Source organism: Elephas maximus, chromosome 11 (genome assembly GCF_024166365.1).
Source record: "Elephas maximus indicus isolate mEleMax1 chromosome 11, mEleMax1 primary haplotype, whole genome shotgun sequence".
Taxonomy (NCBI): Eukaryota; Metazoa; Chordata; class Mammalia; order Proboscidea; family Elephantidae; genus Elephas; species Elephas maximus.
The window spans coordinates 89,868,653-89,873,902 of NC_064829.1; the positions used below are offsets into that span (position 1 = coordinate 89,868,653).

The 5,250-nt window shown below is 41.6% G+C and overlaps 1 pseudogene; it reads left to right on the forward strand.

Annotated features, from left to right (window-relative positions):
- Window positions 1-622: 622 nt before the first annotated feature.
- On the forward strand, window positions 623-1,566 carry LOC126086169 (olfactory receptor 5-like; annotated as a pseudogene).
- The last annotated feature ends 3,684 nt before the right edge of the window (window positions 1,567-5,250 follow it).

Here is a 5,250-nt window from a genome sequence, read left to right on the forward strand (position 1 = left end):
AATATATATTATCTGTAAAGATATTATTCTATAAGAATAACACATGAAACAAATTGCTCATTATTTATAAGTAAGGAGAGAGAGAGAGAGAGAGAAAATCCTACCTCACAAAAAAGAAAGGGAGGGAGGGAGGGAAGAAGAAAGGAAGGAAAGAAGGAAGGGAGGGAGGAAGGAAGGGAGGGAGGAAGGGAGGGAGGGAGGCAGGGAGGAAGGGAAGGAGGGAGGGAGGGAGGAACAAAGGAACGAAGGAGAATCAAGAAGGAGAAATGACTCCCCAAGACAGCACAAGTAGTAAAGAGGTAGAGGTGGCATTTGAATCCAGGTCAGCCAGCTTCAGAGCCTGTCAACAGAGCATCTTCACAGAGCCAGGTTTATGATCTAGAGCCTCTTGGTGGTACAAACGGTTAACACATGCTACAACTGAAAGATTTGCAGTATGAATGCACCTTGGAAGAAAGACCTGGCAATCTTCTTCCAAAAGGTCACAGCCTTGAAAACACTGTGGAACTCAGTTTTGCCCTGACTCACATGGGGTTGCCATGAGTTGGAATCAGCTCAGAGGCAACTGGTTTAACTGGGTGCCTCTGAAACCAGAATGTCAACAAATTTTGTCTTTCCTTAGATGGAGAGGTCCCTGGACTTGGCCAACGTGACCAGAGTCCAGGAGTTTATCCTGTTGGGTTTGTCCACAAGACCAGACTTAAGGAATGCCCTGTTTGCCGTCTTTCTGACCCTATACCTGCTGACCCTCTTGGAGAACACTCTCATCATCTACCTCATCTGCAGTCACAGTGAGCTCCACAGGCCCATGTACTTCTTCCTGGGCAACCTGAGCTGCCTGGAGATGTGCTACGTGTCAGTGACCATGCCCAGCTTGCTTGTGGGACTGTGGACTGGACCCTACCGTATTTCCTTCACAGCCTGCATGACCCAACTCTTCTTCTTCATTGTCCTAATTTGCACTGAGTGCACTCTCTTGGCTTCTATGGCCTATGACCGTTACTTGGCCATCTGTCTCCCACTCCACTATCCACTGCTCATGCGACCCCAGGTATGCCTGGGCTTGGCCTTGTCCTCATGGCTTGGTGGTGTTCTGGTTTCAGTGGCCAAGACCACGTGCATTGCCAGCCTCTCCTACTGTGGCCCAACGTCCTCAACCAATTTTTCTGTGATGTCTCCCCTTTACTCAACCTGTCCTGCACCCACGTGGCCCTGACGGAGCTGGTGGACTTCATCTCTGCCATTGTCATCTTTTGTGGTACACTGCTAGTAGCCTTGGCCTCGTATTCAGCCATTGGGGTGGCCGTGCTCCTCATGCCATCAGCCGCAGCCCGCCGTAAAGCTTTCTCTACCTGTGCCTCCCATCTGGTCGTGGTGGGCATCTTCTACTCAGCCACCCTCTTCATCTATTGCCGTCCCAGCCGTATCAAGTCCATGGACCTCAACAAGGTGCTGTCGGTCACCTACACGGTGGTCACACCCATGTGCAACCCAATCATCTACTGCCTGCGGAACAAGGAGGTCCATGCAGTGCTGAGAAAAACTCTCCATCTGCCTCGATGTTAGTTTTGGAAAGCTTGATCTCTCAACTCCTCATAAGAAGTCCTTCATGACCCCAAACACCATAAATAACCTTGAAAGACAAAAGTAAAACTAGGGGAAAATTTTTGCCACCTAATATACAATGAAGGAACTCTGGTGGTAAAAACAGTTAAGTTCTCAACTTTTATTGGAAAGGTTGACCACTTGAGCTCAACCAGAGTGCTTCGAAGACAGGCCTGGCAATCTGCTTCTGAAAGTCCACAGGCTTGAAAGTCCACTGGAGCAGGTATACTCTGCACATATGATGTTGCCATGAGTTGGAATGGACCTAACTGCATCCAACAACTATATACAATGAGCTCATACAAATCAGTAACATAACACAACCTGAACTACCAAGAGAAATATTGAGTAAAGTCATGAGAAAGCAAACCATAAAAGAAGAATGGTAAAGTGGCTGATAACCAACATGAAAAGATGCCGAAATTTACTAAAAAACCAAGAAATGCGAATTTAACAACCACATCATTTATATTCCTATAAGACTGACAGATGTTTATCAAATATGTCTACATGTTCCCTCTGGTACACATAGATACATGTACAAGGGTATTCATTGCATCATTGTTTGTAATGAAAGGAGCTAGAAACAACCTAAACATCCATTGATAGTGAATGGAATATGTCACATTCATACTAAGATAAACATAGAGCTATTAAATAAAAAGAAATAGATTTGTATGTTTTGGCAAAGAAACATGGCCAAGACATATATCTTAAATTAAGAAAAACAAGCAAACACTGGAATTCTTTCATTGTATTTTGAGTTAAAATTTAATTTTGATATGTAATTTCAAATTTACAGAAAATGTACAAGAGTAGATTGAATTCCTATTTACCCTTTACCTGAAGTCACACACATTATTTATATTTTACCCCATTTGCTATATCATCTCTCTCTCTCTCTCTATATATACACATAAATATACACATATATATACACATATATATGTATGTATGTATGTATAAGAGGGCAGTGCTGGTTCAGTGGTAGAATTCTGAACTTCATGTGGGAGACCCATGTTCGATTCCCAGCCAATGCACCTTAAGCAAAGCCACCTCTAGTCTATCAGAGGAGGCTTGTGTGTAGCTATGATGCTGAGTAGGTTTCAGCGAAGCTTCCAGAATAAGAAGGACTAGGAAGGAAGGCTTGGCAATCTACTTCTGAAAATAAGTCAATGAAAATTCTATGGATCACAACAGCCTGATTACAACCACTCAAAGTTTGCACAGGACTGGGCAGCATTTCAGATCTGGGTACCAGATAAATTCTTTGTTTATTTTGTGATATCATTACTTCTGGGCCTTTTAGGGTACTGAGCTGGAAAATGTGTGTGTGTGTGTTAGTACATATATGTGTAATTATATATACACATAAGATTGTGTGTATGCACACATATATACATACACGCACAAACATATGGAAGCATCTATTTATCGTCAGTCTATCTAATCATATTAAAAACATGACTTATTTACCACCAGTTACAGTCCAATATCATAAGGTATAATCTAATCTTCCCCCTTTCAATTTTTTTTTCTCAGCCCATCAACTGGTTAAAATGGCAATTTTCTGTTATATATATTTATAAAATAGGTTATATATACACATATGTATATACAGCCACAATTTTTAAAAAATTTTTGAGAACTGATTTGGAACCAGTGTTACTTCTGAGTCACTTTCCTAAGCCACAATGAACTTTAAGAAAAGTTTTCACTTCAATCTTTCCTCTAAATTCACAGAGACTAGGGAGCCCTCTGAGGTCCATCCGTGCATATAATTTAGCTGGTCTTTCTGCTTGCAGTGGCAGTTAAGACCCAACTTCCTTCTGCAGCTCAGAGAACACAGAGGTGGAGAAATGATGAGGGGCGAGTGATAACTCATTGCTCATAACCTAAGAGAACTTTTTGGAAACATTTCTGAACTAGGTCGAGATCCTTGAATTCACTGGTCACGTCTTCACGCCACTAACATTTTCACCTCTGCCCAGGGACCAAATCCTTTTGGTCTCCAGACTCTCCTTCATAAAGGGAAACTTGGACCTGTCTCACTTTAGCTGAGAGGTAAGGAACCAAGTTCACATGATTTGGAGAAGGAATCAGGGAAGACCAGAAAAGTTGTCTCTCATAAAAGACACCTGTAGGGTGCTAGGCACTGCCTAGCTACCCTAAGGACTTCATTGGATTTAATCTACATGACAACTTTATGAAGTCAGGGTTATTATCTTCTTACTGGAGATGAAGATATGAACCTCAGAATGTCAGAGCAGTGTTTAAGGTCACAAGCTTGTCAGTGGTAGAAAATGGCCTGGAATCATTTCTTTTTTGATTCCAAAACACTACTCTTAACCTGGTGACAAGATATTTCTAAAAGAGGTTCATAAAACCAATTTACTGAGTCAAGAGTAGCATAAAAAGTGAATATAATAGATCGTAAAAGAAAATATCAAAGTGTTTCACATAAAATAAGGGTAAGCGTTGTTTTGTTAAACTTCTGTTCTATTTGTGTCTGCGGTGTGTGCATGTGTGTGTCACTGTGCCTGGGTCACAGTGTAACATGTATTTCCTCTTGTGGGCCATGGTAAAAACGCTTGAAGTCCACTGTACATATACAACAGACCACATACTATGGAAACCCTGGCAGCATAGTGGATAAGGGCTAGGGCTGCGAACCAAAAGGTCGGCAGTTTGAATCCAGCAGGCACTCCTTGGAAACTGTATAGGACAGTTCTACTCTGTCCTATAGGGTCACTATGAGTTGGAATCGACTTGACAGCAACGGGTTTGGAACAAGTTTTACCACATACTATACTATATGCTATATGTTGTGTGCTATTGATTTGATTATGAGTCATAGAAACAATATAATGCAAAGTAGAGCTGCCCCATGGGATTCCCTAGGTTGTGATCTTTACTGAAGCAGATCACCAGGTTTTTCTTCTGCCGAACAGCTGGTGGATTGAACTGCCAACCTTTCAGTTAGCACCTGAGTGCTTAACCATTATGCCATAACTGGTACATAGTACACAGGCAAGAAATGAGAATGAGAAATATAGTTACGTCTCTTTTTATTTCTGATGTAAATACTGAAACCATCTTAAGTAATAAATAATTAATAATAATTCAGGTTAAGAATCTTAGTCATGGTTACACAGCTAGCAATCTGATGGTCACAAATTTCTCTGGGGCAGAAACCAAGCCAATCATAACCATATCCTCAGGCTCATGGTAGAGTTCAGACTTGACAAAATACTTGTGTAATGGGCCCCAAACCTATGAATTGTCCCCAAATAGTCCAATTCTACAATGCAAAATATCTTTTTGTATACACTTATCAGTACTTCAGCAGATTGATCAAGAACATTCCAGGGACACTTAATTTTTTCAGAGAGGCAAGATAACATGGAGACTTCATGAAGAAGCCAAGAAGAGCAGTAGTGAGAAAGTAAAGAGGGCAGAAGAATTACCAGGGGTAAAGTGGACCAGAGAAGGGCGGAATATCAGTAAAGGAGGGAAATCCTTGGAAAGAAGTTTTGGCAGGATTTTCCAAGAACAGTTCCACCATCCATAAAGGCTAGAGTTGCTCCCCAACTCTTCTTCAAGACAAATGAGAGCTCCAATAGCCAAGTGACCTTGTCCAGAACT